This window comes from Oryctolagus cuniculus, chromosome 1, assembly GCF_051225735.1.
Source record: "Oryctolagus cuniculus isolate XC-2025 breed Fujian yellow rabbit chromosome 1, ASM5122573v1, whole genome shotgun sequence".
In the NCBI taxonomy this organism is placed as follows: domain Eukaryota; kingdom Metazoa; phylum Chordata; class Mammalia; order Lagomorpha; family Leporidae; genus Oryctolagus; species Oryctolagus cuniculus.
The window spans coordinates 35,060,138-35,075,413 of record NC_142867.1 but is presented as its reverse complement, the minus strand read 5'-3'; the positions used below and the strand labels follow the sequence as shown (position 1 = coordinate 35,075,413).

General features: G+C 38.7%; 1 protein-coding gene and 1 pseudogene across 9 annotated transcripts in view; both read right to left on the bottom strand.

The window, feature by feature from the left end:
• DCDC1 (doublecortin domain containing 1) overlaps positions 1 to 15,276 on the bottom strand; it is a 553,166-nt gene that overhangs the window by 115,930 nt on the left and 421,960 nt on the right. The gene's annotated exons all lie outside the window — the stretch shown is intronic.
• LOC149128358 (ubiquitin-conjugating enzyme E2 T pseudogene) overlaps positions 9,732 to 15,276 on the bottom strand; it is a 73,858-nt pseudogene continuing 68,313 nt past the window's right edge.

Genomic DNA, 15,276 nt, shown 5'->3' with positions numbered 1-15,276 from the left:
AAAGATAAACATTTGCTTGAAAGTTAATAGCAACATTCTTTTGTTTCATTTTACAAAGCTAGAAAGACCTAAGGAGCCTTAGGAATTAATTGCAGGCTTCTAATAAACACAATGATGTAATGACGTATTTAACATTACTGGTTTTTGTTTGATTCCAAATAAATTGCAGATTTTTTTTGGTGTGATACTGAAAACAATTACCATTTTGCAAAAAGGATAATTAATCTGCAATTTTTTCACATTAGATCATATATCTCTAAAGAGGGCCTACAGATCTGAGCGTCCTCAGCTGCTGTGTATGTATTTTTCGTTTTTTCTACTGATGTACCACCCCATCAGTGCTGACATTTAAATGAGTGAGTATTCAACACAAATGTGATCATTTGTACAGCATCCAATGCGGCCCCATACTGAGATGATTGCTTCTGGGAGCCATCCACCGGTTCTCAAATAGGGGGAAAAAGCCAGGCAAAATTTTATCAATTTACATTTTTCTGTGATTAATTTTTATGCAAATAAGGGCCCGACCGTGCTCCCATCTCACCTGAATCATCCGGATCATCAAAGACAAATTGAGCATCACTTATTTAAAAAATAGGCTTTAAACTACTCTACAGCTGTGTTGGAAAATGCTAAGAGCGGGGCACGAACTTCTCTAATATAACAGGAATAGATAAGAAACTGCCTTTTATGTGCATGCTGTACACAATGCCATAAACATGGAACTTAACAAAATCCAAAAAACAAAACTGTCTTTGCTTTGAATATTCTCTGGTCCTTGTAAATATTCAGCAATGGAAATGAAGAGTATACAAAGCAACATTGCCCCAATTTCTCAATACATACTCAGAAGTATTTCCCATCGGCAGAATATACTGACTGTTCCATGCCTTTGTCAACTTTCTACTGCTTCTGGATGAACATGTATAATGAACAGAATAATGCAGAGGAAATACAATGTCGCAGGATTAAATGAAAAACGTTTTCTGGTTGGGGTTTTGTATTGTCAGCATTATGTTGCATAAAATGGACAGCACTTTTAAGTCCATACAAACTGTAAATTCATGTAACTGCCACCAAATAATAGAATTATTGGATTGACATTAGGATCCATTAAAATTATAAAAAGCACATTAGATTTCTTCAGATAATATTAAAATTTATAAAGCACAAATAAAGGTATTTTCCATGATACCTGAAATCAAGTTAACAGTACAATATATATTATCTTAACAGTTCAGTAACTAAGCTCAATTTGCTATTTTTTAGAAAAATCTGTCTTCTTACACTGTACTTCTAAAAATGCGCCTAGACTTTTGTATACATGACTCAGTTATCAAAATCGTCCCAGATGTCTCTCTCTCACTCATGAAAATAATCACCAGAGCAGAAAGAAATTGTTGACAATTCTCTGAGAATGGAAACAGACCACAGGGGGTAGAAATCTGGTTATCTGAATGGGCGATATAATCGAAGGTTCAGCTAAGCTAAGGGAATTTCAACATAAACAATGCTCTTATTTCCAAGAACGGATTCTCCTTTATATACAATAGTGGAGGAATGCCAGTCCTTTCCTTACTGCTGTGAGAAAAGTGCTGGACAGGAACAAGATTAGAATCTTAAAAGCTGTCCTGGGGAGCAAAATTACTGTGCAGAGTACAGGTGAGGAGGTAAAAAAGAGCAAAAATAAATGGAGTTTATTCCATGGTTTTTAGAGTTTATTTCACGAAGACAGAAATAAAGATACCTAAATCCGTAGTTACAGTCACTGCATGTGAGGTGTGTGTGTGTGTGTGTGTGTGTGTGTGTGTTTGGGCATCAGAGCATACACTGAACTGTGTCACCAGGCCTCCTCTCTCCCTCACCAACAAATATGCCACTCAATACCATATTCCACAAGAGATTCCTTGATGTATTTTCACTGCCTCACTTCAAAAATAACCTGAGAAAGACAGGCTGTTTTTTTTTGTTTTCATAGAAATTCACTAAATTTAGCCTGGTGAGCAAGTGATGAGAAGGAGAATAACCTGATTAATACAAGAGTTTACATGCACACCTTGGATCTGCCTAGCCTGATCTCAGGCACAGGTAGTGCAGATCTGCCAGCACAGAAAGAAGGTCCTCTGTGAGGATACAACCGAAAGTGGAAGCAACTCGTGAGGCTCAGAACTGGGACATCTATGTTCTCCAGCAGCCACGGGTATAACGTGACTCTCACTCCCCAGGGACTCCACCCGTGACCTTCAGCAGCAGCTGTTTGGTTGAAAGCAGGTCAGCTGGCAACCACACAGCTGTTTTTTTTTTTTAAGTCCAGGATAGTTGCCAGTGTGATGGGAAAACCAGCCTGCCTCACACAGAAGTAAATTGGCACCTCTCAAATGACAGAGGGAACTGCTTCAACGTGCACTGATTGAATACATTTGGTGGTAGCGAGCGAAGGGCCGGCCGGTAAAGGAGAGAAGCTTCAGGGAGGGAAATTCACAGTCTTGGGCAGAACACGCTGCTGTTCCCAAAAGGAGGGGGCACCCCAGGGTGTCTGTTGAGCTTCACAGGGTGGGAAAGCCCACACTCTTGACCTTGGATACAGTCTTTTTCACGGAGATCAGAGGACTGACCTCCTTCCACTTCGAACAATCACTTCCTTGTGAGTCATCCAAGGTGACACTGACTCCCTAATTTAAGTGAAAGTCACAACTTTCAGATTCCGCCTCCCAAACTTCAAATCTTCAGCATAGGAAAAAAAAAAAAAACCACAACACTTCCTGCCAATAGCTGCAGATTTTGAATCTTACAAATTTTAGGCTAAGAGAATTGAGAGGCAGAGTCTGAAACTAGAACAGCAAACTTCAGGATGGTGTGCCTAACGTGTGTGAGCATTTTGGTCGAAGGCAATCATCTCAATTTCTGAATTTTTTTTAAAATTTATTTTGACAGGTTGTTATAGAGAGTGAGAGAGAGACAGAGAAAAAGGTCTTCCTTCCGTTGGTTCACTCACCAAATGGCCGCTACGGCCAGTGCTATGCCTGTCCAAAGCCAGGAGCCAGGTGCTTCCTCCTGGTCTCCCATGCAGGTACAGGGCCCAAGCACTTGGGCCATCCTCCACTGCACTCCTGGGCCACAGCAGAGCTGAACTAGAAGAGGAGCAACCAGGACTAGAACCGGCGCCCATATGGGATGCCAGCGCCGCAGGCGGAGGATTAACCAAATGAGCCACGGCGCCAGCCTCATCAATTTCTGAATTTTAAAATTAAAATCTCTGTAAATTTCTCCCTAGAATTACTATCATCTTTTTATTATGAAAATAATGATAATCATTCGGGTACACAGGTGTCTTTGTTTTCCATTTGTAGGATGCCCATTTGTAACAGTTCATAAAATTAAGATATAAATTACATGGAACAAAATGCACAAATCTTAAGTGTACAGTCCAATGGCTTTTTAATGTATGTAGAAACCTTTGAAAAAGTACAGATCCAAACAAGAGATGGATTATTTCTCACTTAATCCTCACAAAATGAGTTATTAAAATTAGTGAGATAATCAAGGAGTCTGAGGTGGGATGAAGATGAAGCCCAGAAAAACCAGGAGGTCAACAGACAATGAGGCTGAGTCACAAATTCATGATCATCTGATTCCAAAGCCCATGTCCTTCCTCCAAGTCACAGTGCCCCTATCAAAAGATAGGATAGTGGCCGGCGCCGCAGCTCAATAGGCTAATCCTCCACCTGCGGCGCCGGCACACCAGGTTCTAGTCCCAGTGGGGGCACCGGATTCTGTCCTGGTTGCTCCTCTTCCAGTCCAGCTCTGCTGTGGCCCGGGAGTGCAGTGGAGGATGGCCCAAGTGCTTGGGCCCTGCACCCGCATGGGAGACCAGGAGGAAGCACCTGGTTCCTGGCTTCGGATCTGCGCAGCGCCAGCTGTAACAGCCTTTGGGGGGGTGAATCAACAGAAAAGGAAGACCTTTCTCTCTGTCTCTCTCTCTCACTGTCCACTCTGCTTGTCAAAAAACAAAACAAAACAAAAATAGGATAGTAAGAACACCGAAATTAGCAATTATGGAAAAAATTCCAAGGCTGAATTATGTCAAATTATTTAAAAATTAATAGGAAAACACTTTATGAAACAATTCACTAAAATTGCCATTCTTATATTCTCGATACTCAAGAGAATATCTGATGTTTTCTTTGGGGAAGGAAACTAGGCTCAGTTGCACATAGCAGAAATTCAAAGAATGGTCCATTAAATATGATAATGGTTTTTTTATGTTATGCATAAACCCAGAGATCGGTATAACATTAATTAGTCACTAGAAACCCAGACTGTGTCTTCTTTTTCTCTGTTATCCTTATATATTTTCCTTCCTGATAGCTGCCTCATGGTCACAAAATAGCTACTACAGTGTCAATCATTATGTTCACCTTCCAGGCAGCAAGAAGGAAAAGGAGCAATGGCAAAAGAGTACCAAGATAATACTCTAGTCAGTCTCTTTTCAATAGTTTTCCCAAGAACTTTACATAGTGGCTTCCTGTTTTTATATCAGAGGTCACCCACGTTTCTAGCAGAGATTGTGGCATTTACTACTTTGCCTAGACCTACTGCCACCTTTGATAATTACAGGCAAGGGAAGAATGGAAATTTTGTGGAGAATCTGTAGATTCTTTTACAGGAAGAGAGAGAAAAAATGGACCTAGAGTTATATAAATACAGGAAATTTCAGAATACAATAAGATTAACAGCTCTGCTCATAACCAAAATTCACTGCACTGAGAAACACTACCGACGTGAATATTGTTCTTTCTAAGTGTCTAAAGTGTCCTTGTGAAAAATAACTGCTGCCATCTTACAAATAAAAACAGAAATCAAATAACAGGATGTCATTATTGTTGATTATTTGCTTATTTGTTTTTACGGACAAGAAATATTTAACTTGCGAGGGAGTGAGAGACACACATAGAGAAACAGACAAAACTCCATTTGCTGGTTCACTACCCAAATGTTTGCAATGGGTTGGATTCAACAGGGTCTGAGCTAGGGACAGAACAATGTGCCTAGAATGCAATCCAGATCTACAACGTGGGTGGCAGGGACACAATCACCTGAGCCATAACCGGCTTCCTGTGAGCTGCAATGGCACGAAGCTAGAATTAGAAGCTGGATCTGAAAATCAAGGTGTACTCAGATGCAAGATGTGGGTATCTTAGCCTATATCTTGATTGTGGAGCCAAATGCTCACCCTAATAAATACTTTTTGAGTGTCTACAATGTTAGAAACAATTCTGAACACTGAAGATACAGCCAAGAACAAGACAAACATGTTCATTGATACTACGGAACACATAATCAACAAATAAAGATCTAAAAATGTTAAACGCTAGGCAGAAAATTAAACTATGTAACAGACAGCAACTGTGTAACTCAGTTATGTGAGACTGGCAGAAAAAAAAATCTCGTAGGAGGCTACATTTCAAACTTAGATTTGGATGACAAGGAAGAACGAGGCATGTGAAGCTGATGTGAAGAACTTGGGGCTGAAGAAACAGCGGGGATAAAGACTCCAGATCTAGTGTAGATCAGAGGCAGAAAGAGAGCTGGGAGGCTGGGATAGAGCAGAGTGGGGGCTGAAGTCAGATGTGCGAGACAAGCAGGAACCGGACCATGTTGTGTTTTGCAAGCCTGTATAAGAAGTTGCAACTTTATTCTAAACATGATGGAAAATTTTAAGCAGGAGGGTGATTTTTGTTTAAAAAGATTGACTTTGTGGCTGCTGGATAGAGAGAATGGAAGGCAGGGCTGTTGGATGGAAAATGCACTTTAGGAGAAGCAAAAATGGAAGCAGAGACAGCAGTTAGGAATCTTCTGTTTGAACAGAACAGATGATGATGGTTGGGACCAAGCTTATTGGAAAACAAAATAAGCAGGCAGATTCAAGATTCAAGCACAGAAACAAATCCACAGGTTCACCTACTGAACTTGAGAGTGGATTACTTATTGTTATGTCTGGGAAAGGAAAAAGAAAAGGAAGGAAATTCCCAGGTCTTCAGCCTGAGAAAATGGGTATTTGGAGATGACCGTAACTGATGCAGTTTGGGGAAAGGTAAATAAGCATTCTATTTGGAATATGCTCGGCTTGAGACTGCGGTTACCCCTCCCAGTGAAAGGGTCTGGTATGAAACTGGATCTAGATGTCTGCAGAGGTTGGGACTAGAGCTGTGATTTGGGAATTGCTGACATATTGATGACATTTCAGGCCACAGGAACAAATAAGGTCATCCAGGAAATATAGAGGCAGGAGAGAATAGAGCCCTATAGTCCTTGACATTTAGAGTTAGAACAACAAGAAAAAAGAGGATTCAGCAAAAGACTGGAAAGGAGTTTCATTGCAGTAAGAGAGAAGAGAAGGAAATTTTGTTAAGTAGAAAACAGTTAAATGAGTCAATGCTTTGAAAGACTAAATAATATAAAAATAGAGCAATAATCCTTGGAAAATCTATGTTACATGATGTAGAGAAGGCAATGATTTTTTTCATATTTAATTCGATGTAAGTAAAACTCTTCAAGAATCAAAATTGTCATATTCCTGAAGAAACAAGATAATCCATACTAACATATACCACCTCTCTACATCCAAGTTCAATCTGAGAACCCCATCGCTATCTTTGGGAACTGACAAAAATAAAAATGGGCCCAAGAATCTATTATCCTCTTTATCCTCACTCTCTAAAGCACAGAAATGCACTGACATCACATCAAAATACATACATTTAAAGTTCATTTAAGTAGGTCTGTACTCTCCTCCATGCTCAACACATAAAAAACAGGCATATTTGTGCTTTCTATGTCTAAGCACTACTGGGCAAATTATTTCTGCTCAAATCCATTCAATAATGTATTCATAGAGTCCTGGAGAAAACAGCCTCTCTAAATAATATATAATATTATGCATTCAAGATATTTCCCACCCCCTTACCTAGGAAGCCATTTAAAAAAAAAAAAAAAGAATGCCATGAAACGCCAAAAATAAGACCAATTTGTGGTTGCTCTTATGCAATGATGAAGGAGAAACCCCTCAGGCTACCAGAAGTTAGTGTGATTGGTGGGGAGAGCAAGTCGAGGGAGAGTAGTGTGTTCATGCGGAGAGGCGGGTGGTGACGGGCTTGAATGTGGATGTGCATGCCTGAGACCAAGATGCCTGAGACGGAAAACCGAAGTCTGGCGTATCTCAACCTGAGCCAGCCCCCATGCCTGCCAAGCAAGAGATTCTCACATGTAAAGGAGATGCTTTCTCAAGAGACATGGAGCAAACATAATGCATAATCAGTGTTGCTTTACAATCTAAGTTAAAAACAGGATGGCCCAGAACTGAGGCAGTAAGAGCAGAGGAATATACGTATGCAGTTGAGTATGCGTGTGCTATGTAAAATGCATCAGGTACCTTAAGAGAGACACAAATACAATTACTATCATTCCTGTTAAATCACATTTGAATAGATTCTCTCTGAGAAGCATAAGCTAGTGTGTAGACTGAAAGGGCCACACACTCTCTGGCATCTTGAGATGTTTATATCGACAGAAGCGCCTACAGTATAGGTTAAGAACTTTCTTTTAAAAGCTCTTTGGCCCTGAACCAAGAAACTACATCCAAAGAATGTAAGAGTCAAGATGGTTCTCATAATAAATATATGAAACACCATGGAGATGCTCAAGAATAACCAGGAAGATATACGAAAGGAAACCTGGAGGGGCAAAAGTGCTATTGGCATGCAGGCAGGACAATTAGCCAGTGTGCTCATTTGTTGGGTGACCTGATTTTTACCTCCAGCTCAGAAGGTCTAAGGAAATCGGATTACGCTACTAACGAAGTACATGTGTTTTTATAATACAATTCTATGTTTATTTTCTCCTTATTAACTGTATTAAGCTATTTACACAGTGGAATTGTATTTAAAGAGTTATTTAGTAAAGACATGCTACAAATAGACAGTTTCACTAACACTGATCTTGCAAGCGCAGTGAAGCAAACTTATGTTTGAGCAAGTAATATGGGTAAGAACTTCCCATTCTTGTGACATTTTCCAGGCCAGTAGACTTGAAATTATGCCATTCCAAAATAATTCTGGGGCAGAAAGCTTCCTAGGATAATATAGCCACATTTAAGTGAGAGTTACGAAGAGAAGCAGATGTGTTAAGGCTGTAATACTGCTGGCATAAAAATAGGTGCTGCCAGGGAATGAGGCAGTTGACAAACAGACTTGCCAAGGGAAGGCTAAGGGATATCCCTGGTAACCAGGAGGAGGCTGGCCTGAAGCAGCAGGTGCTTGGCTGTAATGAGAACTCACAAGAGTAGACAGGAGGGAGTGCCAAGAAAGCACAACTTTAAGAGAGAGGGAGGCATGGTACCTGAGAGTGAGTGCAATTCCAGAAAGGGATTAAGGCATTAGGCATGTGTGTATCAAAACGTCATATTGTATATCTTAAATGTTTACAATAGCAGATACAAGAAAACATGGACCAAATGGTCTAATATAAGGTCAACAGGCTTAGATGAGCATTCTCAGTAAGCAAAATATCAATATTCTAATTCCTTAGCTCTGAAGATTGAATTATACTGGTGTTGAAACTCATTAAGGCTCTTAAATAACATAGATCAGGATCACCTGAATGGGGAAGCTTTAAACTAGATGTTTATTCAGGGCATACAATGGACCGTGGAGGCTACTAACTCTGTTGTCACTCTAAACCCAACCAAAGCAGATGTAACAACTTCTTGCTCTGTCTCCCTCTGATTTCTTCATTTTCTCTAACTTGAAATACATGCATATATATATATATAATAGTGTATGCATATATGTATATATACATATATTCTGGAGTGATCTGTAGGTACAACACTAAAAGAGGTTTGTTTAGGAAATATTTTATTAATAAGTATACCTTTTAAATATAAGATATGTGGTAAATTACATTCTCTCAGATATAAACAGCAAGCATATTAGACAAAGATAAAGATTGTTTTTTAGAACATTAGGGGGAAAAGAAATTAAATTTCCTGAAAATAGATGATAAGGAAATAAAAGAAGAAAGATTACCATATATTCCATCTACACTCATACATTTATTAACCACTCAACGAGCATTATTAGGAACCTTCTAAGTACCGTATGCTACTAGACATTGTACACAAAACAAATATAAATATGATTTTCTCCCTCAGAATATTATCTAAGAAAGGAATATTATCCAAATAAAGTACAATATAAAATGTACTCCCCTAAGGTACCATAAGAAAGATGTTAATAAAATTATATTGATTTATGTAAGATCTTATTTGAAAATGTATTAACTGTAAAATGCCAAACATTGTCATTTAAAAAGATACGGCTGTATTTTTGAAAATTCAAATGCATCTATATGTTAAATTTGCAGTCCTGAATACTACATTCTGGAGAATAAGACCCTGAAATGGTGATCCTCTGAATAAAGATTAACCCCTCATAGTGAACAAATCATGACTAATGACAAATCAAGACAGCTGCTGTAAAGGGTATTCTCCTTGGAACTGAGAAGATGATCTCCAAGGAATTCCTTAAACTCAGATTCAGTGAAGCATTATTGCCAAACATGGACACTAACCTGACTTCTCAAACTGCTCATGACAGGCCTCCAAACTGGGCTGTGGCAAGCTCTGAGGAAGAAACTCCTTCCCCAGCATTACCCAGTTATAACTGATGACCCTACAGCTTGGCTCTTGATCTTATCGCCATGGTGATTTGCTGACTCACACCCTCAGTGGATGTCAGAAGGTAACCCAAAAAGATGTCCGGAGTCATGATGGTGTTGACAGACTCAAGCTGAAAGAAGGCTGGAATTTTTATCCACAAGTAGACTGAAAAAGCAAAAAGTCCAAAAGCTAGACATCTGGTCTAGGCTATTTTATAAGACAATGCCTAGTACATTAGAGAAAGTTAGTACTTTCTGATTGTTATATTAGTCTTTATACAAATAATCTAAAGTAAAATTAGAGGAAAATTATTTTTATATATTATATTTTAAGAAGAAAATGAATCCTGATATTCATCCCACAGTATAATGCACAGCTCAAGATGAACTCAAGTCTGTTTGGATGTTTATAACAGATTCTTGATCAACTGAGTTAATTTTGATTTTCAGTCATGTAGTATTCATAATAAATTTTTAGTAGTAATACAATAATATCGTATAATCATATAATCTAATACTAGCATTCCATGTTAAAAAAAAAAAAACTAGGTAAACTTGCCTTTTCCAAAATTTATCAAATGTCAAAAAATTTCTGTTACCTTCTATTTCTTGAAAATGCAGTATGCAATTAACTTCTAGATAATCCATGGGTCAAAGGGAAAGGGTCAAAGGAAAGTGAAAAATATTTTAAGCTAAAATATTTTAAGCTAATAAAGCCTTTTATAAGCTAATTAAAATTAAAACTTAATATCAAATTTTGAAAGATACAGATGATAAAACAGTATTTGAAAGGAAATTCATATTAAATGCTTACATTAATAAAGATCTAAATAAGTCATTGAAGCCTTCACAGTTGAAGCCTAGAATAAGAACAGCAAGTTATATCAAAAAATAGGCAGAAAGAAGGAAATGAAGGTTGGAGTACAAATGAATTAAATTGAAAACAAGAAGAAATTGAGAAAAATTATAAAAGTTGGCTCTAAACTGCTACATGTCTAGCCAGACAAACAACAAAAGAAGACACAAATAAGATTTAAAATTGAGACAGAATCATTACTATTAACCCAACAAACTGACATGGAGAGTATAAGCAACACCACTACAACCTTATGCCCACAAATTTTACTTCTTAGATTTAAATGCACCAACCACTTGAAACACACTAACTATACAATCTATTCAATAAGATACGTATAGTCTTAAAATATGTATTGCAGACATTATATCTGAAACCAAAACATTCCAAAACAAACAAAACAAAAACAAAAACAAAGTTCAGGGTCAAATGAATTCTTTGTCAAATTCTACATAAGAATTTTAAGTTAAGAAAGAATAATACTAACGCTATAGTCTTTTCCAGAAAATAGAAGAGGAAACTTCCCAACTCATTTTTATAAGGCCAGAATTATTCCAAACTCAAAGATCCAGCAAGAATAGAAAACTAGGGGTGGGCATTTAACACAGGCAGTTAAATCACCAGCTGGGACAACCACATCCCATATTAGATCCTCTATTTTGAGTTCCAGCTCCCCCATTTCTGATCCAACTTTCTGAGAATGTCCATTCTGGGAGGCAACAGATGCACTTTGGTCCCTGACACCCAAGTGGGAGACCCGGCTGGAATTCCACGCTCTTGGCTTCAGCCTGGCTTAGCCCTGCATGGCTGTTGTGAGTATTTCAGGGAGGGGTGAACCAGCAGATGGGAGATTCTCTGATTCTCTCTCTCTCTCCCTCCATCCCTCCCCTTCCCTCTCTAGTTTTCAAATAACATGAAACATTTTTTTTTTAAAGAATAGGGGCTGGCATTGTCACACAGTAGGTTAAGTTGCTTGCTTGAGACTCTGGCAACCCATATCAGAGTACGTGTTCCAGCCCTGGTTGCTCCACTTCCCATCTTGCTCCCTGCTAATGCCCCTGGGAAGGCAGCAGAAGCTGGCCCAGGTACTTGGGCTCCTGCCACCCATATGGGAGGCCCAGATGGAGTTCCTGGCTCCAGCCTCAACTGCCACCAACATTTGAGGAGTGGACCAGTGGATGGAAGATCTCTGTCTCTCCCTCTCTCTCTCTCTCTGTGTCACTCTGTCTTTCAAATAAATAAAAAATGTGTTTAAAAAAATGAATAGAAAACAGCAGACTAATATTCCCCATAAATATATATATAAAAACTTCTGAATAAAATATTACAAAATCAGATCCAGCAGTATAAAAAAGGATAAAACATCATATAATTGATAATGTTTTCAAGAATTCAAAACTGGTTTAACATCTGAAAATTAAAGTGTAATTTAACATATCAGAAGACTAAATAAGAAAAATTATATAATAATTTCAAAAAATAAAGAAAAATCATTTAACAAAAATCCTAAAAACATCAATGGTTAAAAAAATGCAGCAAACTAAAAATTGAATTGAATTTCTCTACCTTAAAAAAGGTATCCAAGTATTTTTAAATTCTATAGTTAACATAATGCTCAACAGCAAGAAGCTAAATGATTTCCCCATAAAATCAAGATTAAGAAAAACATATCATGACATACTACTCCTGTAGAACATAATACTGGAAGTTTCAGCTAGTGCATGAAGGGGAGGGAAAAAAAGAAGACTTGAAAGGAATACAAAATGGAAAGAAAGAAATAAAACAGTCCTGAGTCACAGAATATATAAATGTCTGTGTAGAAAAATCCCAAAGTATCTATAATCAAACTCTTAAAAGTGGTAAGAGAGTTTAAAAAGATTGTAGGATGAAAAATTGGCCTATGAAAGCCTATCATGATCCTATAGACCAGAAATGCAAAATTGAGATTTCAAGCTGAAATTCAAAACAATAAATTTATAACTACACAAATATTAAGAGAAAATATTTCAGGATAGATTTTTTTTTTAATTCTGCAGTATCTGTATGCTGAAAACTACCAAACACTGGGGAAAAAAAAAAAACTAACTAAAGTTTAAGTAAATGGAGATACATACCAAATTCATGAATTAGAAAATTTAACCTTAAGATATTAAATGTCAATTCTTTCTCATTTACAATGTAATCCCAGCAAAAATCCAAGCAAGCTTTTTTAAAAGTCTATTTTAATAAATAGATTCTAAAATTTATATGGAAAGTCAAAGTAACTAGCATAGCCAAAACAATTCTGAAAAAGAACTATGTGGGAAAACTCACATGACCCAACTTCAAGTCTTACTGTAGAGCTATATAATCAACAAAGTTTTGTATTAAAGGCTAGAAATGCGAATCAATGTACACAGAGGAGAAACAGAGCTATACAAACATAGTCAACTGATTTTTGATAAAGGTAGAAAATCATTTCATTTTCAATTTAATGGAGACAAGATGGTCTTTCCAATAAGTGACATGAGAATAATTGGACGTTACCATGAAAAAGAATCTTGATAAATACCTTTCATTTAATGCAGAAATCAACCTAAAATGTATCATAGATATAATGAGAAAATATTCTGAAAACATCTAGAAGAAAATAGTAGTTTGATCATGGGTTTTCAGATACATCAGTAAAGGTATACTATATAAAACAAAAAATTACAAATTTGATGTCAGCAAAATTAAAATCTTTTGCTCTGTGAAAACACTGTCAATAGAATGAAGAGAGAAGATGCAGACAGGGAGAAAATATTTGTAAATTACCTATCTGATAATTGAAAAGGGAAAATAGACAAATCACCAAAAAAAAAAAAAAAAGATACATGATTTACAGAGAAACTCAAGAAAAGAGGCAGGTCATCATTAGTCATGAGGAAAATGAAAATGAAATCACAATGAGTTACTACTCTACAACTCTAAGAATGGCTAAAATGAAACAAAACAAACCCATTGGCAATACCAAGGGCTGTTGAGGATGCAGAAAAGGGCTTTTCATTCTTTTTTGATAGGAATGCAATATGGCACAGATACTCTGGAAGAAAGTTTACAAAGTTAAACACATGATTGCCACATAACACAACAATCATATTGCTAAGAATTTTCCCAAGTGAATAAAAAATGTATTTTCACATAAATATGTGTCGCTCCCCCTCTTCGTGGAGGAACGACACAGGACCCTGCGCTGTTCTTTCGTCTGCTCGGCCCTCCCCGGGTTTGCTGCTGGTTCTTCCCGGGTTGGCTACTGTCCCTTCCACCTCCGTGGAAGGGCAGTTCCCCCTGGCCACATTCCCCACTTCCGCAGGGGAGCGGCACACCGCCGGCCGGCTCTTCTCGGGGGCTGCACAGGTGTTCCTTCAGCTAGATGTTCCCCTTAGATGTTCCCCATAGATGTTCCTGGTGCATGCCGTCTCTCTCCTCCTTTATAGTCCTCCTCCGCCAATCCTAACTCGGCTGCCCACATGCCGAGTACGCTGCTCTCCTCCAATCAGGAGCAAGTCCTACAGTTTATTGGTTGAACTGGAGGCAGCTGTGTAGAAGCTGTTTACTTCTCTCCCAGCGCCATATTGTGGGAGAGCAGATGCATAGAATAAGTCTTAATTCCAGTAACTCAGTCCAGTCCGGATTGCTCCCCACAATATGGGTACACAAATCATTCTAACTGTATTCTTCATAATCATCCAAAACTGAAAACTACCAAGAAGTCTTTTTAACAGGTAAACAAGCATACAATGGAATGTAACTTAGCAATAGAAAGGAATGAGTTGTTGATAGAGCATATCCTAAATATATTTTTCTATGTGAAAGAGGCCAGAACTAAAGGCCATTCATTCTGTAAATTCATTATATATTACATTATGGGAGAGGCAAAACAGTAGTGGCAGAAAAGTGATCAGCAGTTGTTGGGGAGAGGGAGGGGGAAGAGTTGATTACAATTTTTCTCAAATGGCTGATTCTGTGGCTGAGGTAGGAAATAACTAAGATGAGCCTGGAGTAGAAAGAAAGAGTTGGCCGGCGCCGCGGCTCACTAGGCTAATCCTCCGCCTAGCGGCGCCAGCACACCGGGTTCTAGTCCCGGTCGGGGCACCGGATTCTGTCCCGGTTGCCCCTCTTCCAGGCCAGGTCTCTGCTGTGGCCAGGGAATGCAGTGGAGGATGGCCCAAGTGCTTGGGCCCTGCACCCCATGGGAGACCAGGAAAAGCACCTGGCTCCTGGCTCCTGCCATCGGATCAGTGCGGTGCGCCGGCCGCAGCGCGCCGGCCGCGGCGGCCATTGGAGGGTGAACCAAGGGCAAAAGGAAGACCTTTCTCTCTGTCTCTCTCTCTCACTGTCCACTCTGCCTGTCAAAAAAAAAAAAAAAAAAAAAAAGGAGTTAAAGAGAAAGAATGAGAGGCCAGTGCTGAGGCAAAGAAAGAGTTAAAAAATTATGGAGGGGCCAGCATTATGGCAGCTGTATAAATTATGGAGGGGCCAGCATTGTGGCAGCTGTATAGTGGATAAAGCCACCACCTATAGAGCTGGCATCTCATATGGGCGCAGAGTCTAGTCCCAGCTGCTCCACTTCCATCCAGCTCTCCGCTGTGGCCTGCGAAAGCAGTGAAAGATGGCCCAAGTCCTTGAGCCCCTGCACCCATGTGCAAGACCCAGAAGAAGCTCCTGGCTCGTAGCTTCAG